This window comes from Apis florea, unplaced genomic scaffold (genome assembly GCF_048593485.1).
Source record: "Apis florea isolate Af1SG1 unplaced genomic scaffold, ASM4859348v1 contig_32_pilon, whole genome shotgun sequence".
Taxonomy (NCBI): domain Eukaryota; kingdom Metazoa; phylum Arthropoda; class Insecta; order Hymenoptera; family Apidae; genus Apis; species Apis florea.
In genome coordinates this window covers 713,417-740,254 of record NW_028256733.1, presented here as the reverse complement: position 1 = coordinate 740,254, position 26,838 = coordinate 713,417, and the positions used below count along the sequence as shown (strand labels likewise).

At 38.0% G+C, this 26,838-nt stretch overlaps 1 protein-coding gene across 2 annotated transcripts in view; it reads left to right on the top strand.

The window, feature by feature from the left end:
• Btk29A (tyrosine-protein kinase Btk29A) overlaps positions 1 to 26,838 on the top strand; it is a 141,515-nt gene that overhangs the window by 7,094 nt on the left and 107,583 nt on the right. For both annotated transcript variants that reach the window (XM_031919415.2, XM_086911473.1), the window contains exons 2-3: positions 424 to 685; positions 9,085 to 9,387. The gene's annotated coding sequence lies outside the window, so the exon portion shown is untranslated. The remainder of the gene's footprint in view (positions 1 to 423; positions 686 to 9,084; positions 9,388 to 26,838) is intronic.

Sequence of the window (26,838 nt, the reverse complement as noted above, 5' to 3'; positions counted from 1 at the left end):
TTTAACGTTAATTATCGAAATGAAAAATATCGAGATATAAAATATTGGAAAACTTAAAATCAATAATCCCAATAAAATTTCGAAATCTAAAAAAATCTATTATCCAAAAACATTCTCCTTAATTATTCGCCCGATAAAACTTCTACTTTCTTTCGTTTCACGTTTATCTATTCAAAATTGAAAAATTCAAGAAGCAAGAAAGCCTCCAAGCCTCCACCAAATTTCGAAAAAGAAGAAAGAACTCTTGCTCTGAAGGGAAAGAAAATAAACGTTCACTTCCACAAAGAGGATGATCGGTGCGCTTCCTGCCGCTGGCACGCGTCTTTTTTCTTTCTTTCTTACCTTCCCTCCCTCCCTCTCTCCCCTCTCTGAACGATAACGAGGAGAGATGTTGTTACGCTGTTATGTCCTCTCTGTCCGTAGCGGCGCAAGGAGCGAGGTAGAATCGCGGTCGAGAGCGTCCACGTGGTTGAAACGGCGAGCCTCGGGAGTAACGCCGGCGGCGTCGGCGGCGTCGGCAGCGACGTGGCAGGCAGCGAGGCGGGAACAGGCGGAGGCGGGGGTGGTATACCACCTGGGCTGCCGTTCCAGGTGGGATATCGGGAGGCCGGGCAAGAGTACACGCTCTACCTTCTGGCAGCCCGCGAGCAGGATCGCACCGAGTGGATACGTGCCATCCGTGCCGGTGAGTCTCTTCTTTTTATCTTCTTTCTTTTACGCTCCTATAATTGTATTTTCCTTCGTTTCTTCCCCGTTTTTCTTAATATGTATATATATAATTTGATATTGGATATTTGCGATGCTTATTTATTAGAGTAATTGAAGTTTAGTACTTATTTCGTTTTATGATTTTTAAAATCTCTGTAATTGCAGTACAATTTTTTTTTTTTTTTTCAATTTCATTTTTCCCCTCTTGGCGTTTAAATTAAATTAAATTTTCTCCCAAATGGATTTGTTTCTTTGTTAATTTTTTTTTTTTTTTTTTTTTTTTAAGCGTTTAATTTCTTGCGATTCACCTTCAAGGACACGATCGAAATTATTAAAACTCACGAGTCGAAAAGTCGCGATACAAAAGCGCCAAGATTAACGGGAGAGGGGAGGAAAACACGCGTGTCACTTATTCCACTTCTAACTTTTCAATTATCGAGCTCGTTACCTCACTTAGCCGGTGACACAGAAATTCTCCTCCTCTTTTTCCGTGCAATGCCACTCGCTTGTTTCCACGAAAATAACCGTGTCTTTTTCATCCGGGCTAGTTGAATCGTCGTTAGTGTATTTTAATCTGGCTACAGCTACTGCAATTAGCCTTGACTGCCTCTAGCTCGTTAGAGGAGTTCTCCATTCGAGTCACGGATTCGTAAGCGATGTAAGGAGACATTTAGAAATATGCATACGTATATATAGAAAAAACTGTAAATTGTCTCAGTTTTTCTTTCTACGCTCGTTGTGTCTTGATAATAAGCGCGCGTTTTTTCTAGAAGAAAAAAGAGAGAGAGAGAGAGAGAGGGAGGAATGCTCAGTTTTTCTTAATAAGTCTCGTAGGAACGTCGTTAAGCATTGTAATTCATTTCGAGCCGTAAATCTCGAAATAGTTTCGTTTACTAGCCAGTTTCTCGAGGCCACTGTTCTTTAAACCAGCGTCCATTAAAGGCACCTTTAAATTGCTCTCCTTTATCTCTTCTTCCTCCGTGGAAAAAGAGACACAACACCTGGGGGGAAGAAATTCCCTTTCCCATCTTTTGATTCTATCCTTTTTAACGTTTTACCGGTCCGCTCGTGACGCGGTTTATTAAACCATTCAATTCGATCTGTTCACGGTGGAAGTTTGATATTAAATTGGCTATATGTTCTATATGAACGATGCTCGGCGGCCATTTTTCTTCTTTTAATCGCCGCCATTTAGATAAGATTAACTCGCGTTAGACGCGCCTCGCTTCGTTCTCGTCTTCTCCGTATTCTCTGTTAATATTTCTCGAGCTTGTGGAATAATTGAATAATTTATAGAGCAATAATATTTTAGAGTGAATTTGTGGTAACGGTTAGTGGTTTCAGGTTATTTTACTTTATAGACTAGTATTTTTTCGCATGCTGCTCTAATAGAGCGTAAAAAAAGAAAAAAAAATGTAAGGAATGTATTGAAATAATTGTAAAATTTCGAGGAACAATATTATTTAGTTATCGATTTCTTTGTTTCTTTGATGAATTAATTCTGAGGAATAATTAATAAACGAGGAAATCATTTAAAGTGAAACTTCTTTTGAATTTTTTTCGCAAAATTCTATCCGATGTTATTGAATTTATCATTTACATTCGAAGAATTAATTCGACGAAGTGGCGCGCGTGCGAAACAAGAAAATTGATCGGGAAACGGCGTGGAATAAATTTTTTTGCGGGTATAACCGTGGCCAGCGACATGTGACCGACGACGAAAAAAAAAAAAAAAAAAAAAAAGAAAAATTATGAATAACAAATATTTCGACTCGTTTCGTTGCAATGCGGGTAGTGGAAATTAGCAATATTTCCGTGAAGCGGATCGCAGTAAATAATCCTCGTGACGTTTGCCAAGTTTTTTGAAGTTAATTTTTAGAGATGGGCCGTCCTCTTTCGATCGAAAAATTCGATCAAGTGAATAAAATTTCAATTCTTCGATCTCGAAGAAGTTTAACTTATTAATCGCAAGAATTAATCTTGAAAATTTTTCCAAATGGAAATCAAAAGCCTTTTCGAAAAATTAATATTTTCTACATAATTCGCAATAATTCTATTAACAATTATCGAGAGCTGTTACCATCGAGTCAAAGCTTTTTTAACTCCAGTTAAATTCAGAAGTTATGAGACAAAGTCATCTCGAATCTTTGATGTAAATTGTACGCACTTGGAGAATGGGAAAATTCAAAAAAACGAGAATTCTGATCGCAAACTTCTCCACGATTTAATCCCGATTTCATTCGATCTCCATCCAGATTTCCAATAATTTTATAATTCTCCCGGATAGATGGACGCCTAACTAAGCGTGCTGTGCAGGGCCTACCAGATATTTCCAGCGGAGGAGAATAATTGTGGGCGTGCTACCGGTAACAGCGTTGACAGTGATCGATTGAATTTTCCCTCGCGCCAAAGGTTGCAACCTATTAGAATCTAGCTTCCCCAGATGTATCATCAGATGGTTTTCGATAATTCCAGCCTGCCCTCCACGATTCTCAAACAAATTTCCATCAGGAACGAATCGAAAGTTATTGGCCTGGAATATTCAGAAATTGAATTGTCGACGAAGCGTCGATCTTGAAGCGCAATATTTCGAATCCCTCGACAGATCGATTTCTAATTTTGTTCGGCCGTTCTGTTTGCACCAAATTACACAAAACGTGTACAACACTCGATGCTCGATCAATCGTCACACTTAAGATTATCTCCACGAATTTTTTTTTTTTGCGAACAATTAACCACGTTATTTTTCGCGGAAGTGGATCGAAAAAGAAAAAAACCACGAAGAAAAATTGATAATAACGCGTTCACAATTTTTCGTGCACCTATTTTTGTTTATTTTTTTTTTTTTTTTTTTCAACTTATCACGAGACTTTGCACGGTGGATATAGTGATCGGTGAGTTCGAATTCGTTACAGCGGTGCCATCGAAAATAAAGCCTGGCTCCCTCACAAAGAGAGTGCGTGAGGCGTTGTGCACCGATTTTGATAAAACTTTATAGTGAAGAATATATTTTTTTTTTTTTTCAATTCGACTCTTTTTATCGAACTTAACGTTAATTGGCGCCAAACAATGCCGAATGAGGAAAACTTCGTTATACACATTCGTATATAATAATTTTTGAAACATATCCTGGATTCCTATTTCGAGAATCGCGCAATTTTATTCAAAGTCGAGAGAAAAGATCGATCGATCGATCGTTTTTGCGCACGATTCACAAGAAATAGCCCTCTCGAGAAAGGGTGAGAAGGTTAAAGTTACGCCGCAAAGCGGAAAGTTTTCAGCTTTCGTCCATGATACACGCCGCTCTATTCATCAACTTCGAAGACGTATTCGCTTCACGACTTATTCTTCGAGCCGATATATATATATATACACTCTTTTCTCGAGACGAGATCTTTGTTGGGAAAAAATTGTCCGCTCAAACGTATCTTTCCTCTCTCTCAGGTTGCATAGGGAGAATTGAAAGATTAAGAATTTTTAAAATTGTCAAAATCTTGCCTCGCTTTCGATGATATTATATCTCATGCGACCAGAGATTTAATTCTGGTTCGAGAAAACTAGAAAGTTGAGTGGTAGAAACTTTAACGATTGTTTTGCGATTATTATTATTGTTATCGAAGTTTTCTTCATTCGAGGTAAGTTTTTTTTTTTTTTTTTTTTGGAAAATTTTAAAGAGTTTTCTTGAAATTCGTCATCTTTGAACATCGATGTCCAGACAGCTCCTGCGGGTTTCGAAATCAATTCGCGTAACACGCGAGAAGGATCGGCATCGAGCCATCCTCCCCCGTTCAAAATTCGCGCCAAAAGCGTTCGTCGTCTCCAAGTTTCGAATCTCGATCCATTTCTCTTCATCCAACTTTTTTTTTTTTTTTCCATCAATTTTTGGATCGGAATGAATATAAAAAATTGCTCGATTTTCGAATAATGGATCATATTTGGATTATTTCCCCATTTATATCTACATTTTTCTCTCCGTTCGTACTTTCGTTATAGAGCATCGTTTCTCGTCGTTTTTCCGAAGATTAAACAGAATCGTTTCAAAGAAGAAAAAAAAAAAAACGAGCAATGGATTTCGAAATTCCTTGTGTCGAGCGCAGCAGCATCGTTCGATTCGTTGCTCGGTTTACGCAACTTAGTTGTCTGTTTTCCTTTTTTTCTATATGTTTCTCTCTCGCGGAATATAGAAACCAAATACAACGCCTCCCTCTGTCTTTCTCTCTCTCTCTCTCTATATACATATATATTTGTCGCGAAATAAAAATAAAATTCGTATAGAGTTTCTGAAATAAATAACTCGATTTTTGAAAATAGCAGAAAGAAAGAAGATGGAGTGCAGATCGTCTTGTCACTCGTGCGCTTCAATTTATTCGTCAATTTGTCCGTATACGTTCGATTGGACACAGTTTGGGGATTCTAGAGAGAAACTATTCGTTTCGTGTGCATCCTCCGATTACACTGCTTTCCTTCAAAGATTGGGAGGAAAAAAATATATATATCCATTATTTTAATTCTCGTCCAAGAATTTGGAAAGTATCGAGATCGATCGATTGAAAAATTGATTCAAAAGGATAAAGTTCGAAATCAAGGTTCGAAACAATAATAATAATTACAATTTTTCAAGTTAGAGGACAGGATCGATGAAATCGCTTGAAATCGGTGTAACATAATACATAAATGAAAACTAAAACTCTCTTCCACGAGGAAGGAAAAGAAAGTAAAGAAGTGAGGAATTTTTTCAGACATCCAACGTATTCCCACGAAAATTCGGCTGATGCTAATGAGGCGATTAATTGCGAGATTTCCGTGGAAATTTCGGCCGGCACGAAGGGAAAGGAAGGAAGGAAAGAAAGAAAGGGAAAAAGAGAGAGCGAGCCAGACGGCAACGGGGATAATTAGAGGGGGTGGGGTAGGACAAAGGAGGGAATAAGCAGAACTAGACTACTTTGCACTTTCTACTAGGCTCCAGGCTGTCGTGTACAATAGTCCCTCATCGATATTGTCTCCGCCGACAAATTGCTCCAGGCTTTTTCCTATCGATCGCAGCCAACCTTTAAACTATTCTCTCTCTCTCTCTCTCTCTCTCTCTCTCTCTCTCTCTCTCTCTCTCTCTCTCTCTCTCTCTCTCTCTCTCTCTCTCTCTCTCTCTCTCTCTCTCTCTCTCTCTCTCTCTCTCTCTCTCTCTCTCTCTCCCTCTCCTCTCCTCTCCTCTCCCTCCCTCCCTCCCTCCCTCCCTCCCTCCCTCCCTCCCTCCCTCCCTCCCTCCCCTCTCCCTCTCCCCCTCCCCCCTCTCCCTCCCCCTCTCCCCCTCCCCCCTCTTCCTCCCCCCCCCCCTTTTCGAGCAATGCATATGCATGCAGAATACTCCTTCGTTAATAATGATTGGATGGCGACGATGCCTCGCAAACACGCGACTTCCGGGGCCCGCCTTTGACCGTACCGGATGTTGGCCTCGGTCCACTCGTTTCGAAAGGTAATTTTAAGGGAAGGAGAGACGTGGCTTTCTTATTCGAGGAATGAATGGAGGTTTCGATGCAATTTGAAAATTCGACTTCGTCCAGCGCTCGTGATGTGATTATTCTTCGATGAATTGTAATTAATAATATATATACGGATAGCTTTAACACGGATAATCCATTTATATTCGATATTTAAATTCTTGGACAATATATATATATATATATATATATATATATATATATATATATATATATATCGAGACTGCAATCATTTTTGAATTGTTCTTTTCGTTTCTTTTGCTTCAATAATGAGCTATTAGGAAATTTATAGTTTTTAAAAAGTTGGAAATAATTGTCGTCACGAGTGAATCCGTGTTAAAACCGTGAGACGAGGATTGCAATTATTCTTTTGAATTTCGTTTCTTTTCAAATTCGATAATTCAAATTCTAAGCTAATTTAAAATTTAAGTTAAAGCTTCGTTAAATTCCTCCAAATGTTAATCGCCTAAGCGCGTTAATCTCGCGAGATCGTACGTGTGTTTCCGTCGAAAGAGGGGTAGGGAGGGAGGGGGAGGGAAAGATCGAAGCATCAATCTCTTTTTTTCCTCCCTTTGTTCCACTGTCGAACGAAAAGATTAACCCTCGATGCACCCTGGTGTCATCGTTATTTTTTTTTTTTTTTTTTTTTTTTTATCGTTCGACCAAGAGATGCAACAATGTGAAACCAATGCTCTCTTCCATTTTTTTTTCCTTTTTTTTTTTTTTTTTTATCGGTCATCCAGAGTTTGGTGGAAAATATCTGGATTTCATATTCGAGGCAATTTTTCGGGATACGGGTGAAATTAGTTTTATTATCGAAAAATGTTTCGAAAAAAAGTTTTTGCCCAATTTCCGGCTTGCAGTTAGAGGTTTCGAGAAATTGACGAATGTTTTCACGATCGATTCTTTTTTTTTTTTTTTCTTCTCGTTTCGACGCTTACCAACAACTTACTTCGTTAAACCATCGAATGGTAAGCTGATTTCTCCCCCTCCCCCTGTAATTCTATTCCTTTTTTTCTCTCTCTTTCTTTTTTTTCCCGAGTTAAAAAATGCACGCTCAAGTTTAAGCCGCTTTCAGCTACGATTCCGAAACTGTTTAATGAACACGAGGGGAAAAAGAAAAATTCCATTTGTATTATCCTCTGCTTATGGAAAAAAGGGAATTCGCGTTTCATTAGGCGGAAAGTATGTGTTATGGAAACATCGAAATTCATTTTACGTGTAATCGTGAAGATTGCCCAAGGACTTTCACTAATTTCACTCTAATTTTGTCCAAAAATATCTTTTTAAAAAAATGGTATTAAACTAAGTATATTCTGCATAGATTGTGTGATATTTCAATTTTGGAAAATAATTAAATTAATTGTCGAATGTTTCGTGCATTTTTCTTTTATCGTGTAAGAAGTTTCTCTTCAACCACCGAACCTTCCGCAAAAAGTCACCCTTAATTTTCTTTTCTCGAAACCGATGATCGCTCGATCGTCGAGGTGAAATTTAAACACCTAAGAATTTACATTGTTTTTTTTTTTTTTTTTTTTTTTACAAAATTACTAAAATCCACGGTAGAAGGAACAATTACTGTAACAAAAATTCCATGAGAATGAATGAAAATCAAAACGAAGAAAAATTAATTCGATCCGATCTGAATGCAAACGAAATTTTCCCCCAACAATCCTATTTATTCGCGAGACTCGACAAAGAAATTGCCTCCCCCGAACGATCCTCCAAGGAAACGAATCCTCCTCCTCCTCCTCCTCGACGAATTATTACGATTTCTTTCCGTTTTAACGAGCCACTCGGATTAATTAATTTTAACTTGTAAGAATCCCTCACCACCTCCTCCAACCAAAGAATTCTTTGCCTCTCTCCCTCCTCCCTCCTTGTTTGTCGAAACAAGCAACAAACGATGCTCTGGTCTCTCTCGAGGTAATAAGAATGAATTTCCAAGGGAAGGAATCTCTCCGTTATTTATCTCGTCTCCTCCTCCCCCCCCTCTCTCTCTCTCTCTCGAGTTTTAGAAACGTGGAAGGCGAGGAGGAAGGGGAAAGTTTTCGGCCGGAAATTTGATTTTGCGGATTCTTTGTCTTCGTAGGATGTGAGGGAAGGAGAGGGGGAGGGGGGAAACAAATGATTTTTTGAAAATTCACGAGCGAATAATTTGTTAAATGAATAATTGGACATGAGAAAAGAAGAATAAAAAGTGTGTCTGCGAAGAGATAATGACGGATCGTTTGTTTAAATAAATATTGGAGGAGAGGGGAGAGGTTTGTTTGTTGAATAATAAATCGAAATGATGGAAATGAATTTTTTTTTCACATCATTGGAGGAGTACGATTGTTATGTTTTTTTTTTTTTTTTTTTTTTCTTTCTCTTTATCCCTATTGACCAGTGTATCACGTTTTTATTCACGATGAGAGAATAATTTGAAAAGTTGAAAAACTCTTGGCTATACCACTTCTAGGTCGAAACTAGAAATCAAGCTCACGTTTAAATCATACCCGTGTATCTCCAATTAACGATATTCCCTTGAATACGGTATTATATTAATACCTTCATCGAGTTACGTGTAAATAAATAAGGAGAAAAAAATGGATGAGAAATATTTTGCGATCGCGTTTATAATCTTTCATCTATTTGTCGTCGAACGAAACAACGAATGCAAGAGAAATTTTCGTCGTAACGTGAAATCGAAAATTTTTACACCGAAACGAATCATTTGCGATCATTTACAAGGAAAAATTTATCTCTATTCAATTTCATTCTTCTTCATTTTTTTCTCCCACGACTCTTAAACAAAAAAAAAAAAAAAAAAAAAAAAAAAAACATCGAAATGAAAATCGAGACCGATTTATAACCGATTCACGACCCCGCTTTGTTTCAGTGTGCAGCGAGAATCCGGGGCTGAGCGGCCGTTACCACGCCGGGCTTTGGAGTGGAAAACGGTGGTCCTGTTGCCGGTTGTCGACACGTTCCGCCGAGGGTTGCGACACTTGCAGCTCCTGGTCCTCGAAGCCGTTGAACGCAACCAACCCGTCCTCCACGTCCTCGGTGCCGAGCTTCACCTCGGCCGCCGGAAGCACCATAGCCGCCACCACCACTGCCGCCATAACCGATCGACCGCAGACGACCAACTCGGAGGCCAACAACAATCCCATCGTTCACTCGCAGGCACGCTCCACCATCGGTTCGTAATCGATCAATTTTTATCATTTGGAAATGTTATTCTTCCTTTTCTTTTTCTTTCCAACAAGTTTGACGGTTGTTTGTAGCCAAGAAGTGTGAGGGGAGCGCGAGAGATTATCTAAACGACTTGTGTGCGTGTTTGGGAGGAATGTTTTTTCTCTCTTTGGATCGATTGCCGTTGTGAGGAGAATGTGTATGTGTACGAACGAGCGATGTAAGCCTTGTTTATAAATACAGCGGTTGGACGAAGGATATATCTCTCTTAAAGGGAATATTTCGAAACGTGTTTCGCGACGATACACAAGTCGAAAGTCTTGATCCGATGTTTTACGAAAGGAACGATATACGTGTGTAGTTCGAAGCGTGATATTCGTTATGTAAGATATTCTTTCGATTCGATCATTCGATTACTATATATATACCAGTTAGTGAAAAATAAAATGATCGAATTATTTTCGGTTTAATATCGGATCGAACTCGGGACGGAATTTAATTCGACACCACGAGCCAGACAACCGTCGATTCCGGAGAGAGATGATTGGAATTTAGAAGCCATTAAAGGGAATTCTAATGGAATCCTGTATTACCTAGCTAGCGGATGTTTATGACCGCCGCGAAATTTGTCTTGGAATTAACGCTAATATTTAACTCGAGATGGACTCGGTAATATCGGAATACGGGTGAAAGTCCGAGCCGCCAGATTAAACGGAAAACTCCTGGTTCGATTTTAACATTTGTGGTGCCAAACATCGTGGGATTAATTAAAATGTTATCCTCGATCTTTCGGATCCTTTTCCAAAATCTGAAATGATAAGGTGTGATCAAGAAGAAATAATCGGATTATCGTTTCATAAAAATTGTATCGATTGGATTTTCTTTTCTTCGATAGTCAATTTTTTTTAAAAAATATATTTACAGAAGTATTATTATTGAAATAATTAGTGACGCAAATTATTTTCTATAATAATCTACATATTTGAAGAATAAAAAGTAGAAATAATTGAAGAAATGTACAAAAGGATAAATAAATAAAATAATAAGTATCAGTTAATGGTCACGTGACGCTAGTGTTGCATCATCGTATTACAACAATCCAATATTTTAATGTCGAGTGATTTTTCTAAATACATTCTCTGATTCAAATATCCTTTTTTTAAGGAAAGAAATAGGCAAAGCTTGGATTTGGCTGAATTACCAACATCCAGAAATGAGATTTTCTTGGATAAATTTTGTGCCAGTATTGCACAACGTAGTATTAAGTTCTCGACAGTGTGCAATTTGTTTTATCTTCGAAAAGGTCATAGTATGACGAGTCTCCCTTATTTTTCCCTTGTAATAATCTCGTAATAGAGAAAAAAAATAAAAGAGAATATGTTACGCGCGCGATCACGAGGCGATCGATAAACGAATTAGACAAACCTCGCCTCAGGGTAAAAAGAAATGAAGGAAATAAGAAAGTTCAGAGGTTAGGAAGTACGTGTTTCAATTCGATACACACGTTCTATTCGTGTGTCACTTGGCGAAGATCGTACGTTTCAAAGAAGCAGAGAGCCACCATGCGAGACAGGGAAGTAAAAAGAATATAGAAACGAACATGCCTTTGACACGTCGAGCGTTTTACCCTTTTTTATCGACAGAGGAACGGTATCGCGTGAATTTCGCGTTTTTAAATATTTTCTTCGAAACTTCTTACGAGTTCGACACGATATATTCTCGCGATAGTTAAACAAAGCCATTTATCTCTATTATCACGTGTTTTCTCATACTTTCGTCAGTAATATAGCGTATATTATTAAACACACAATTTGAGACAATTTTTTATCGATCGATTAACCTAAAATTCGAAGCGTACAGTAGGTACAGTAGAACGTCTATTATTTGAACTTACAACTTTCTTTATCAACGACAACTGTGGAAATGGAATTTAATTTAAAATTTGAAAAGAACGGACTATATATACATACATTCAGAAGAGGAAACGGATGTCTCGAATTTTCACAAGGTGGAAGTTCTTGAATCTGAAGTTTCGCAACGAGCCGAGCTAATACTCGACTGCTAATTTCATTAGATCCGGCAAAGTGTTAATGCTACAAACTGGCCAACTTCTAAGACACGACCGCAGTTGCGCGACGACGCTTGTTCGGAGGATGGAACTCGAGGAAAATAATTATAATCGGATGAGATATTCCTTGGAAACGGAACAGCTGTATACCACGAGTTGTGGAAACTGTTTGCACGCTCGAGCACGTTCAAAAATGGATTCGACGAGTAAATGTGAGAGATTCGAATCGAAAGCGAGATGGGAGCGGAAATTGCTGGATTATTCGATTAGTAAAATCGTTCGCCTTCTTCTTTCCTTGTGGAAACGAGTCGAATTTTCGATCATGAATGTTTGTATCATTATCTGTTCTTGATCTTTTTTCCAATTGTTATAATATTTCTTTTGTAATTTCATTCCAGTGGAATAATATTTTATTACATTGTTGTGAGAGATATCGCGTAATATTTTTATTAACGCAATGAAAGAAAAATTAAATTTATATTCGTGAATTAACGTGGACACGCATTGTTAAATATTCATACATTGTCAAGAGAGGAGACAGAGAATTCACAGAAAATTTTCGTTCGATGGTAAAGAAGATTGAGATTGAAATCACAAATTAATATATAGGTTATGTATATTATAGAAAATTTCTTTCAACTTTCAACAAGAGTTTGAAGAAATTTTTATTAACTAAAGAAAAGAGTTGTTCGATCCGGATCGTTTTCCTGCTTTTCAATTTTTAATTAGCAGGAAAGATTATCATTGCGAACGTAAGAGGGAAGTTGAAAAGCGACTTGTCTAAGACTACGTTTCAGATTATGCCGCTGCAGATCCAGAGAAGAAGCTCTGGTTTTTTCCAAACGACAAAGTAAAAATTTTATTGCCTCGCGCACTTTGCCTCGTACTTTACCTCGTACTTCCACGTAATCTTCCACGCCTCGAAAGCACATCCCGTTATGCGAAGTATACCCTTTTAAGTATTTTTCTGGAATTCAGAAGTTGGAAAAGAAACGGAGGAAAATAAGAAGTTGCTTTCCACGACGTTTTACCACGAGGTTGGATGGCTTTAACTCGTGACCGAGTCGAAGAATGATAAATGGCGACACTCCTCTCAATTTTTTCTTTTTTTTTTTTCCTTCCTCGCCTTTGTTTCGTCCCACCGTATTCCCCTTTTGTGAAATCCAGTTTTCTCCGATTCGAGACGAGAAAAAAAAGTTTCCTCCTAAGTTTTCTAGGTTTTTGAAGTAGCGAGAAAGTGTGTATTTTTATTCAAAATCCGCCGTAATTTCTTTCTTCCTCTCTGTTTTACAGAGAAACAAGTTGAGGGGGACTACTTGAATGTAAATTAAGAGGCGACGGGTGGAGGAAAAGTAACTAGTTTTTCAACCGGTTAATTCTTTCTCTTTCCATCGAAATGATCGAAAAAATGAAATGCTAGTGACTCTCACTACGATATAAAGTCGGTATATAGTGGGGATAATTTTACGAACCAATCACTAATATGCTACTTACCAGCCCTCTTTTTTATCTTCCACTATCGAATCATTCGATCGAAAAATGGAATGCTAATAATGGATTTTCAGAATTAGAAAAGTGTAGCAGAAAAAATGGTTTCGATAATTTACAATCCATATAGTATGGGTCGAATGGCCAATATTTCTGATGCATTATAAATTTGAGCAATGTGAAGAAAAAGTAACTAGGAATCGTAGACTACGAATCGAAGCGGTGGAAATAGAGAGTAACTAGAAGGGTAAGCGTGACTGTAAATCGAAGTGGTGGGGAGAGTCGCTAATTGATTCGACAGAGGCTGTTGTAGTTCGGTCTACGGCTATCGAAGCGCCTCGAGCGGTCTTCTTCCGCAAAGTATTCGATTGAAAAGTTTCGTACGGAACTTGAACCCGTACCCTCGCTTCTTGTCACCATCTCGATAGTTTGGCCTAACGTCAAAGTGAGCGACAATGGTGGTTGTCGATAAGTGGAAACTTAGTGGAAATCGATAGAATTCTTTGATCGACGTGCAATGCAAGTTGAAATATTATACAACGGATAGGCAAATGTTTTAGTTAAATATATATGATATATAATTTCGAAAAATCTCAAATTCCTCTTCGTCTCTCTCGATGATATTAGCATAGATCGATGCGAAATAATCGGTGAACAGTGTTTGGACAGGGAAGTTTCGAGCAAGTTTCGCAATGGTTGGAGGGGATCCGATGGAAAAAGTTGGGACTTCTGTTCGCGGTACCGGTACTCGAGTATTTGATAAACGATTCCTCTCTCTGGTCCGGTTTCTACCAGAAACTTTCGTTTTTCGAGCAGAACACGGAACGAACGGGGATTCAGTGGTGGTAACTCGACTAGGAAACTTGTGCATTCGATTCATTTGCATGCGTTCCACGTACACGACACACGACTAGATTTTCACTTGGAATTTAAGACTCGATTTACACAGACGGCACCGGTTATAATGTCGTTAGAGCTCGGTCACACTACATTTAAAGTGGTAATCGATTCTTTTCGAAAACTCGTTGAGAATTTGAAGATTTTTCTTGGGGACGTGGTGTGTTTTCAGAGTCGGAATTACGGAATATTTAAACTATTAATATTCAATTTAAGCATTAATTTTTCTTTGGATTAATTAATTCCAAACTTGTTCGCGTACGTGAAATTTGCAATTTATTTCCATTCGCGTACGATCCAATCGAATATTCGAAATGTGTACACGGAAGTGTGTGAATTACAACGTGAGATTTTTTTTTTTTTTTAATATTTAATCCTTCGTAAAACTTAACGGTTAAGCTGCAATTTTCTAACATCCACGGGATAAGAAATTGCGTTAAAAAAAGGAGGATTAGACGTTGCTTTAGACGTTGAAATATTCAATTTTCATGAAACAATTCTCCAACATTTTTTCCAATTTCATCCGCCATTTCGAGGCAAGATTATACCGGTTCGAATTAATCATCGTGAAAGAGGATTGAATAAAAATCTCATCCTCTCTGCCTATGGATCGCCGGTGTAAATCATATTTCTTTATATCGTACGTCATACGTAAGGTATCTAAAATTTCATTTGCAAAAAAAAAAAAAAAAATTCGATCAATCGTCCACTGTTCTTCGTACTTCTCGCTTTGAATAGATAACAGAAAATCGATATTCTATTCGTTAAATAGAAAATTCGATAAGATCTTATAATAATAAACCTTAAAAGAATATATCGAAATTTTATTTTCGTCATTGAATTTAATGACGTTTATTGATATTATTGATCATGTTACTTTTTGAAACGTTGGGAAACTCGATTTTTCCAATGAAAATCCGGGCACTTAGACGGAATATTATTTGCAATCGTTCTTCTGTGTTAATTCTGTAACAAATTCGTAGAAATTATCGAATGAAATTATTGATGGAGAATTGTTACGATTATTGTAACAATTTTAGATTTAAACGGAAAAAAAAGAAAAATTCCTTAAAAATATTTTATTAACTTTAACTTACTTCTATTTTATTTTCGGAGAACATCTTTGGATTTAAACGAAAAGTGTGGACAAGGAAGAAGCTTCGTTGAAAGATAAATCCGGGATAAAACGAAATAAATATTACTCGCAGAATTTTCATTTTATGAAAAATCAGCAGCTCGTAAAATCCAATAGAAACAGATACATCGATGAAAGTTAGTTCGCACTAGTCAAATGCAATTTAGGCTAGGGGAGCGGAAGCAAGCAGTGGCGGGTGAACGTTTGCGATGTAGAGGTATCCGTCTAATTGGCTAGACGTTGACGGGTCAGTACGCACCATATCCGGCTTCCAGTCGAAGCTCAAAGCCTGGCTATATACCGATAATCGAATTAAGAGTGGGTGGAGTGTCAAAAGTGTAACGAATGAACCATTGAATGAAGTTGAAACTGTCGAAAACACTTTTCCAGCATTGGCCCAATATACTTTTCAACGGGGGATCAGAAATTTTCGGTTGGACGGAAATGTACACGAATAGCCATCCGGAAACTTGCTTTTTCAAATGTTTTTTTTTTCTTCCTTCGTTTTTTTTTCTTTTTACAATTTTTTTTTTTTTTATAACCGTGATAGAATATCTGAAATTAACAGAGTGTGCACGATCATTCCGTTTGAATCCAACAATGTTGTTTGTTTATACTAAAAATTGTGAAGACATGGAATCACAAATTCATTTGTATTTCTCGCGTATAACTTTTAAAAAGAAATTAAAAATTTTTATCATCGAAATTTACTTTTAAAAAAAGAAATATCATGTCATTGAAGTCCTTTTTTTGTTTCATCCCGATATCTTAATCGGTTAACGAGAAGAATCGAATATCCATAGCGAATAAGACGCTAATGAAAAGAATTACAATTGGGTCAGCGATCTTATATTTTTTTTTAGAAATGCGTACGTCTTTATGGAATCGCGTCTACCACTTGTCAATGAGACGATTGCAAGCGGCAAAGACGGAGATAGATAAATGATTAAAAATTACCTTTTTCTTTACACTACGACATCTGCAGAACCAGAAGTCCTATTGGGATGAACGAAAATGCATTTTAAAGAGCAAGGATTCACGCTTCCAACGATCTTTCACTCATCGATCGGAAGTCACTATCCTTGGAGTTACAGTGATTTAAAGATTTTCTAATTTTGATCGGGTTTCGAAGGTGAACGATTAAAAATTATCTCTTCTTTACACGACGATATCTCCGGAACCGGAAGTCATATCGGGATAATTGAAAATACGTTTGAAAGAGCAATGTTTCACCCCTCTAACGATCTTTCACTCATCGATCAGAAGTCACTGTCCTCCGAGCTACAACGGTTCAAAGTTCTCTTAATTTTAATAGAGTTTAAGCTAAATTACGCGACAAGCAAGCTTGCCTCCTATATCCAAACACACTTTCCTATTCATCATTCATTCTTATGTCACTCTATTTCCCATCGCTCTTCGTTCTATCCAATAAAATATCCCACGATACGGCAGAAAATTTCTCGAGAGTTTCTCGAATTAATTTCTTGATCGTGGCAGCGAGTAAAAGTAATTCGGAGTGAAAGGAATTCTCTTCTTCGTTCCACGGCCGCCAATTATCCGGAAGTTTTCCTTTCGGCCGGCCTCCCTCGTCGATATCATCCTAATTGCTATCGAGCGCCTTGGTAATCCATTAGCGGGCCAGAGATGGCCTAGATCGCCGGCCTTGGAAGCTTCGCCACGGCCTATCCTCCTCCTCCCCCTCTTCCTTCCGCCGTATCTTCCTTTCCACGGAAGAATCTATTCGGTTCTATCTACTCACGCTACATTTGATGTGGGAATCGCGTTGCTTTGCATCCGCGAGGATTAATGGAGGAGAAGCGCGTTTCGAAATGGTGTGAATTGTATATATATATACAATCGATACGCGATTCGAGAGGCATGATGGATTTTTTAAAAAATTTTCGGATATCTTTCGAATTAAATATTGAATTTAAATTTTAAAAAAATGATAATACTCCATCCAATATATACTGTTTTATTTATTTTTATACGTTTGATAATATTGTTATTCGATCTCTGCTGATTCTGCTGTAAACATATAATAATAATTACAAAAATAATACGATGAAATAACAAATCAAAGATGTTAAAATCATTATAAGCAATCGTTGCTATAATCATGACAATCGGACTATATATATATATATTGTTCGTCATTTAATTTATACGCGACATGGATTTAAATCCACGAAACGTTAAAATCCATCGTCGAATTGTAATCTTTTCGAACATGAAACATCGACCGTGGTCATTTTACAATGGATACGGGGACGTAGAAGCCGTAAATCCTTGTAACCCGTAAATTTTATTTCGATGAATTATCCTTCTCTCCCCTCCGGATATTTATATAGGAGGTCGCCTGTTTTATTCGTGTTTTCGTCGATATCCAACCACCTATTGAAATTCAGATCGAAGGAGCGAGTGTTTCGATTTACGGATTAACGGATTACGGGAATAATGGCCGGGGATAATTCGCGTTTTTGCCGAACATCGGATACCACGATGAGCAGATCTCGGCCCAGGAAATTAAATTCGTCGATCCTGACAATTTTTTCCCTCCCCTCCCCCAATAACGTACGAAGTTTCCTTATTAGATTTCGATTATTCGATTTTTTTCGTTTAGAATTGTGCCACGAAATTTTGGATCGAAAATTTTTTATAAAATAATCAAATGACTTTCATTTCATTTTCATTATCATCGATGAAAAATTGGTGATATTTTTCTCATTTCTGTGAATCAAATTCACAAGTGAAAAATTTCACTTTTTATATTCCTTTCTTTCCTCTCTTCCTTTCTCCTTCCAAGATCCCTAATTTATTCGTTTCACTTTCGTTCGATACTTGTCAAAACTTCGAGTTTTCATCGTTTCGCCAACAAAGAGTTCCATCGATCAACAATAATAATGAAAGTCTTTATTAATTTCGAGGAAGAACCATGGTTATTCATTGTACGGCCGATCGATATTGCAGGATGATGATGTATCGGAAAGCGTGGGGCTGCCTGCTATAAATTATAACGGCGTATTAGGGCGTCGAGGCGCCCCAAGTCTCGGAGTATTGCATACATAAATGCATGCCTGGCCTGTTGGGAGGAGACAATGCGCCGGACCTGGCTTCGTATAACAACACTCGATAGGGTTCGCTGAAAGTAATTTCGAAAATTTTAATACAATTATCGCACGCATAAATTTCTTTGGAAGAAGGAAAATATATATTTATAATTTAATAAATACGTGAGAAGAATTTTTATATAATAGTTGTTAACTTGTTCGTTATCGTTTCTAGATACTCGAGAAAAAAAAAAAAAGGTATCGTATTTTTATTATTCGTTAATCGTTCTCGAGGAGAGGAGAAAGGGCAAAGATTCGAAGATCGCAGTTCCTCGAGGATATTTACTCGATCGAGCACGCGAAACGGTCGTTTAAACGAGCAATTTCTATAATTAAACAGAGCAAACTTATCGTCAAATTGCTCTGTTACGCGGGACGTTCTTCTCCAACGAGCCGTGCAACGTTTGAGATGTCTGCACAACCTTTAAAAAAGACTCGAAACGATCAAAGGAAGAACCATCGAGGCAAGTGCAACTGCGTGACCAGGTTAATCCTCGAGAAACTCGAATATCGTGTTTTACTATTGATCCTCTTTCCTCTCTCAGGCTTCCCTTCCGTTGGACGAGCGTTGAAATCGTTCTGGACCTCGTGTAATCTTTAAAAAAGAAAAAAAAACAGACAAAGAGGATCTAAAAAAAAAGAAAAAAGGAAGAGATATTAAAAGAGTTCAACTCTCTGTCTCGATGGATTTTCTTCTTCAATTAACAATCCTCTTAGTCAAATATTTATAATGTGATATTCGAGTTAATTGCGAGGATCTCCTTTTTTTCAAGACGCGCTGTTGCCAGACGTTCTATATCTCCATCCTGGTTGGCCGAGAAAAGTTTTAATTCTCTTTGTCGAGGCGTATCTATTAGTTACTATTTACGCCCACGCGTGGCGCCAGTGTCGATGGCCCCCTGAATCCGTGCAACCGTCGAGAGTTCGTTCGTAATTCACGAGTCCGTGGCCGCGGAATCACGAGAATGCGAGATGATTAAATGGAATTTGTCCAGCTCGCGTATAACTCGATATCTTTTGATAGTATTAACCTCGTTAAAATTCGTATCATCATCCTCTGATTCGTCTTGTATTTCTCGAAAGTACTACTACCATCCATATATATTTCCACGTTTCGCGATTGATCTTCTAGATTTTCTAAATTATTTAATATAATCGAATCAACCGATTTTCAGATCCGCATTTTCGTGGATATCTCTTAACAAAAAAGATAATATTAAGAAAATTACGAAGAATCGTTTTTCAAAAATCAATTAAGCATATTTTTTTGAATGGAAAAATATTTGGATAAGAATCGATTGAAATTTTAAACGTATTGTATAAAATTAATAAGATGCGAGAATAAAGCGATAAAATTATTACAATATCTATAATATTTTTAGGAAGATCTTCTTTAAGCAAAAACCTTAAATTGCTAACATTACCTGATAATCTTCGTCTCGAGGAGGCCAGATGAAATACAAATTCGAATTCGCAGGGAATAAAGGAGACAGACATCGAATCTCTCGGGCCATTCAACGGAGGATAAGCAATCTTCGAGTAACGCGTGCTTCAAACTCCCATAACGAGGATTTAAGGATCTTCACCGCAACTCCCTTCATCTTCTTTCTCTTTCCTTTTTCTTTTTTCTTTTTTTTTCCCTCTTCTTCTTTTTCTCAAGAGGAAAGCATCCGCTCGAAACTTTTGATTTCTGAACTGATTACTCTTACCCCAGAGAAGAGATCGTCCTCTCTTTCCAGAAGTCGAGTTTTCTATCTTCAATTTTTCTTTTCCCATTTCTTTTTTCTGTCTCACTCTCTCTCTCTCTCTCTCTCTCTCTCTCTCTCTCTCTCTCTCTCTCTCTCTTTATCTAATCCTTTTAATCCAACGGCATCAGCCTCTGACACAGTTCCGTTATATTAATGGCGAGGATGGAATTAACGAGTTCGTTTGAACGACGAGACGCGCGACAGCCTAGCAAAAGCAACGCGTGCAGAAACTGACGAAATTATAATGACCCTCGACGCTTGCTCGCGACATCCTCCTCTCCTCCCTTTTCTTAGGGAACTCGTCCTTGCCAGATGAATCGCCATTCCTTCTCGACGACACGCGTCGTTAAACGTTTCCGTTAATTCGAACGTGTAATTTCGACTTCCATTTCTTCTTTTTTACGCGAGAAATGATCGGTGCAATCGTCCATTAATGTGCTTGCTTAATCCATAAAGAAGAAATTTGTTGACAAAAAGGAATCAAATTTTTTTTTTTTTTTAGATCTTTCAAATATATATTTGGTTTGCCAAGTGAACAATATATATTCGTCATTAATGCCGTGTCGATTTTGATCACTGGAAAATGGAATGAAAGTTCAAGTACAATGTAGAAATGAAATGAAATGATATGGAAAAATTTTTTAAATTTCATTGTAACAATAACAACGTATGAGAAATCTGCAAATTACATTCGTAGATTTCTTAGACATAATTATATAGAATAACTAGAATGGAAGAGTCACAAACCTCAAAATAGTGTGAAAATAATTACTATTTACGCCCACGCGTGGCGTTAGTATCGATGATGATCCTCTGAATCCATACAGAGACGTACGTCTCGAGAGTTGGTAACTCGAAGAACGAACTACGAAAACACTACGTTAGAAGGAACGTGCGTTAATCCAAAATTGCAAGAACTCGTAAGACAGTTGCTCGTGAAAACAGAATCACAAAAGAGGCCCTCGTCCCACTATCAAACATCCGGCAAACGAAATTCCTTTTTGCATGGAACGTCCGCAAATATCTTGCAGATATTATTTAGAACGCCTTCAACCGTCTTGACAATTTTACTCGGTTCGAGTGCGAGAGAGAGAGAGAGAGGATCCAGAGGAACTGGTACGACGAGGGTCTTTAGCTTCAGAGAACGAAGAATTTTGAAAGTTTCATCGACGACACGAGAGCCAAGGTGTTTCCACTTAAATCGCGCGCTGCGCGCCGTGTTTGCCTCTATCATTTTCAGAGTACCGTCTCTCATTTCAGACGTCTTTGAGTAGTTTTCCTTCCCCTCTCCTGGTCTGAAAACCTGGTCTTGAAGAGGTCCTACCGGCGTAACTGTGCAGTCGTTCACAAGAAAAAGGTCAGCTTAATAGGCTGCCAGGTTACACAGCAGAACCGTTCCCCTTCGTATGCGCGCTCCCTTATTTGCTTGCGAAACGTTGCTCCCGATCTTGCCGCTTGAACCATGGGAAAATCGCTTGGCTTATTTTTAGCTCGAAAATTTAGGAATCTAACGTGAACGTTGAATCGACGAAGTAGGTAAGATTTCTTTCTCTTTTATTATAGTAATTTCATGGTTTATTGGTTTATTTTTTATTTCTTTTCGATTTTTCATCGAGAATTTGGGTTTAGGAAAATTTGTTATTAATTTCAGATACTTGAGTTCGTAGTTATGAAGATAGGAATTATTGGGTGGTGGTTAAGTTGTGATCTGTGACACGAATCGAGGAAGTTTTAATTGTTTAAATCATTGACTGTTCCCGTGGCCATGATACAGAATCGAGTAAATTCTGATAAAGTAATTCTGATATAAAAGATAAGATTGGCCAGGATGCCAACAAAATTGTGCCCGATTGATCAAACAGGAGTGTTAACTCGTTTCCAAACTCTTAATTGTTCGAATCGACTCGAAGAAACTTTTCTTTTTAATTGAGAGAAATCTTTGGCCAAAGAACGAAGAAAAATGTTACTTTGATACAGTAATGAAAAGAATTTTGGTGAGAAAATAATTATCGTGAAATTATTTTTAATAAGATAATTCACGAGATTTTAAATAAAAGTTCAAATCTCTGCTTCTTAAAATTTTATCGATTTGTATTTTCATTAATGATTTATATATCTTATCGAAGACTATGCGAGTCGAGTGCATAAGTAGTATAAAGCATGCGTTAACATCAATGCGCTTTCCATGTGCAATGCATTTATTGATGTTCGCTTAAAGGATGGGTGACCGTTTTTTTCAGAGCCGCTGCTGCCCCATTAAAAAAAAAACGGTGAATATTAATTTTAAAACAATAAAAAACACAAAAAATAATAATATAAATAATGAAAGAAATAATAAGTGTATCATAAAATTACAATGTAAAATTTCAAAATTTCATTTCTAATGAATATATCAGAACTTTGTATCTTCGTGATATGATCAAAAAATACTTTCATCAAAATCTTCTTCCAACAAAATCTACCCCTCTAATATCAAGAATGCACATAATCTATACTGATCATTAAACAAAAGCCAAACACAGCAAGTTGCGCCTTCGCTTCCAAGTTTCGAAATATTCTCACGTTAATTTCTCACGATTTTAGATGCCGTTAAGATGCGAGAGCCCTCGAGAGTCTTCTGCAAATAAGTTAAAGCTTATACATCCGCCAAGATCCGCGAGGAAAATGCGATTAAGATGGGGGAAGACCGGTGAACCCGGGGTATAACGAATCGTGACAGTTGGTGGACTTATATACTTATAAAGATTTGCGTATTACCGGATTTCCGGACCACGTTCCAACATCGTCCTCTCCCAAATGTACAGATCCGGAGAATTACGTCGCAAACGCGCTTGGCCTCGTTTCCTTTATTACTTATTTCAGAACGAGGGAGGTGGCGCGTCATAGACAATACCAATTTGCATTGACAACACCACCGAGCACAGGTTTTTTTTTTTGGAAACTACTGGAAACTAAAGTAATTTCAAAACTGTGTTCAGTACTTTGCAAAAAGTTTTAGACAAAAGTTTGGGGGGAATGGTTTCGAGAGAGATAAATTGTATAACTGTAATTATTATATACGAACAGATATAGTCCACGAAGATCGAGTTTTTTCCTTCTTTCACAATGGAATCGCGGGTTTCTCTCGATAGATTGGAAAAAATATCTTGAATCGTCGAATTGAGGGTAAATTTGCCCGATCGTTGAAATTTCTGCTTAAATTTCTTAAACGATCTCGACAAAATGTAACGAAATATTAAATATAAATTCACCTTGAAGTTGAAACTCGAATCGATTCGGCGCAATGGGACGGGCGGGGGACATTCGAGTCGAAGGACGGCGATATCGTTTTCTTTCCGGATCGATCCTCCCCCTCTTCCTCCTCCTCCTCCTTCTCGACCGGTATATCCGTTGTTTCGACGCCAGTCCCGGGAGAGGATTTGGAGGGGGGGGAGGAGAGTGGAGAGGGGTGGCGGCGGCGAGAGCGCGTTTCTCCATTGTGTCGACCGTTTTTCCAGGCTGTAAACGCGTTATTAGGAGGTTTTCGCCCGCTTTTGTGCGTGCACCGTGACCCAGTTCCCCCGCGTGACATTTCGCCACCGTTTTCCGCGTTCACAAGTACCTTGACATCTTTCTCAACAACTTTTTCTGGAACGTTTTATCCGCCTTTACTATTTACTCGAACACCCCCCCCCCCTCTCCTTCCTTCCTTCCCCTTCTCTTCTTCTGGGAGGGGAGATGTTCTCGCGCGCTTAGAAGCGACGATTTTACTTTTAATTCGATTTAAATTTCGATGCGATATATACGCGCTAATCAATCCTTGGTGCTTCTTTCGTGACGAGAGAGGTTCGGTCGCGTTATTCCTCCTCGTTGATTGAATCCAGGCGGGCAATCCAATTTGACGATTAATAGTTCCTTGTCATTGTGAAATAGGTGAGGCGCTTGCTCGCTCAAAAAAAAAAAAAAAAAAAATTTCTTTCGAAGGAAATTTATCATTTATCATTGTCCCTGTCTCGTTTCGTAAGTCGGTATAAGCACGCGCGAAACACCTTTTTCTCTCTCTCTCTCTCTCTCTCTCTCTCTCTCTCTCTCTCCATGTTCCGTTCCTCGAAACGCGGAGATCAAAGCGGCTTCCACGGTATTCGAATATTCAGGTATCGCTTTTGCGGTTCAAGGACTCGTGGGTGAATCGAGGTCAAGGGTCGAGTTTCATCAGCAAACACGTTTTTTCGAATCGGTTTTCTACGATTTCTTTCGCGACGGATGGAATTTCTTGACGATTTTCTTGCTTTTCTTTTTTTCCTTCCCCCCCCCTCCCCCCTCCCTCAAGAAGATTTAATTTTGCGACAGGCGAAGGATCGGTGGACGGAAAAAAGTTATTAACGGATGATAAAGAACCTGTTTGTTCGTGCATAATTCGGCTTCTGGTTCCGATTTAATATTAGCGTTCTGGCGTGGCGGGCGATCGTGTCGGTGTGGATTTGTGTGTGTTTGCGGCGTGCGCGCACGGTGGCCGCAAACGATAACGCCAAATGTTGGATTAATTGTAGCATTGCGATAGCTGTTTGCGTGGAAACTGTTATCCGGCTCGGCTGATTATTTAATTACACCGGTGGTCGCAGTCGGTATCGACTTGACCAACCTATGGATTAACATAGACCCAACCTGGGTTAAGTCTTTATCGGTTGAGTAGCTCGTTGAGCAGCATTCGCTTAATCGTTATTATAGAAAACGTCTACGACGGTTGAACCATTGAAACGAAGGAACGCCACGGTTTGAAGCGCTTTTGCAATATTGCAATGCACGTTTTAAGCTTCTGATGATTCCTGAGTTTTTCTAAATAATTTATTCCGTAGACGAAGAGTCTGTAAATAGAGTTGGGGATTAATTAAAAATTGAAAAAGTAATATTGGTCAAAAATAATTAAAATGGTCGAATTACATTTATTCGTGGGATATTATCGATCGTGGTATAATCTCGACCGTTTGACATTGCAATTATTTGGATTATTATTATGTTTCGAACAGTGAATTATTGAAGCAACTTTACTCGTAACTATCGAATTTACTCATTAATATCAAATGCAGAATAATATTTTCCTCGAAAGATGTTTTCTTCCTGAAATTGGATCCTTGAGATTTCAAGAAGTGTAGCAATTCAAGAGAATAATTTTATTGTTTATTATTCGTTTACAAGAAATCTATCTTTTAATAATATGAAATATGATTTCTTGCACGGAAGGAGGATCCAAAGTGAGCCAAGTATCGTAAATACTTTAAAAGTGATCGTATCTGCGAGAGCCAGCCAGATCATCGTACCAAACTTTTCACGTAATATCGCATTTATCCGGATGAATCCGGGTAAAAGGAAGTTTGGACGAAAATCGAGCATCCCACTGCTAAAATTTCAAATTTTTACTACCATTAAACGAGAATTCCTTGGACGAGGGAGGGTAATAGCACCATTTTTTGGCCACAACGCGGTCATAAACCGCCCTCTCTCCCCTCCGTTTCCATCCCCTACGATTATCTTCGATCGCGTGCAGATTGCACATTGCACCCCATCCATTCGCTTCGATCGCTTGTTTAAGATGGAAACTTTTCCATTTCCAACTGGAACGCGACACGACACGAAGAAAATTTATTTTCGAGTTGGAACTCGTCCTCCAATTGGTTTGGAACTTCGCTTCCTTTGGGTTTGTCGGCCCGTTATGTTCGTAATATCAGGCGATCGTTATAGGTTATGCAACGTGAGTTTGGCCAAGATAAGGTGCTAAAAAAAAAAAAAAAAGAATTTTTTTATTTTTCTTCATTTTTCAATTTTAATGGATTAAAATTTGTATTGTCGTGGAGTTAATACGAGAGCAGAAAGGTATCGTTCCAAAAAGAAGAGTAGAATATCATACGATTGTTGAGAAATTCCGATGTAAAGTGAAATCAATGTAAAATAAAATTCAAGAGTTAATTATCTTCGTCACAAGGATAACAATTAATAATTGATAATAATAGTCAAATATTAAGAAATTAATATTTTATTAATTTTATTCTTCTTAATAATCGGTTATCGAATTTCAAAAAAGGGTATCGTACAATTCGGAGGAAAGTGAAATCGACGCGTCGATTGGATTCGTTAAATCCAAGTGCACTGCTAATTATCTCCATCGACAAGAGTAATTACGGCAATTAACGACTCTTCTGCTACGTTGCATTTAGGAATCTCATTAAGCTAATCTTGCGTGGTCAGATTCTGCACGAGTAGCCAAAAATCATGAAGAAAAAGAAAAAGATAACCCTCGTTACGGAATAACCTATAAAAATGATACTCGGTCGATAAAAAAAATCTGCAATTCGAATAGACGACGAATGTTATCCCAACAAAATAACGAATAATATGATAAAACGATTAATATGTTGAATAAAATAACTAAAATAATTAAATAAGAATAACTGATAAACGGTATATTCTCAGTCGATAAAAATTAATAAAATGAAATAAACTCTCCGACGAGTAAACGACGAGTTATTTAAGGTTAAAAAAAAAAAAAAAAAAACAGGGAAAAGATTGGATGTAAAGAGGGAAATAAATAAATAAATAAAACAAGATAACAAGCCATGGGAGGCCTCCTAATGCTCATTCGACGCAACGAATCGACGAATCCTTTCCACGATTTCGCGCTCGAGTACCGCGGCGACCGAGTTCATTTCCGTAATTGATGTTGCATAAAGTCGAGTCCCCAAGTTATGTAACTTTCGAGGGTAGACCTCTCCTACTAACGAACTCGTAATCGCGAAACGAGAGCAAGGAATATATTCCTCTTGACTGTCGTTTAAGAAGCCACGGCCGACAGATGGAGGAAGAAACGTATGGCGGGCACCAACTGCATTGCACGTTGGAATGTAGTTGTTAGAATCGGTGTTCTGGATATCGAGAGAAAATTAAATTTTACCTTTTGAATTCGAAAATAGAAAGAAAGGAGAGAAGAAGAATTGGTGACAATAATACTTGCCAATTGAGAACCATCCAATATATGGAA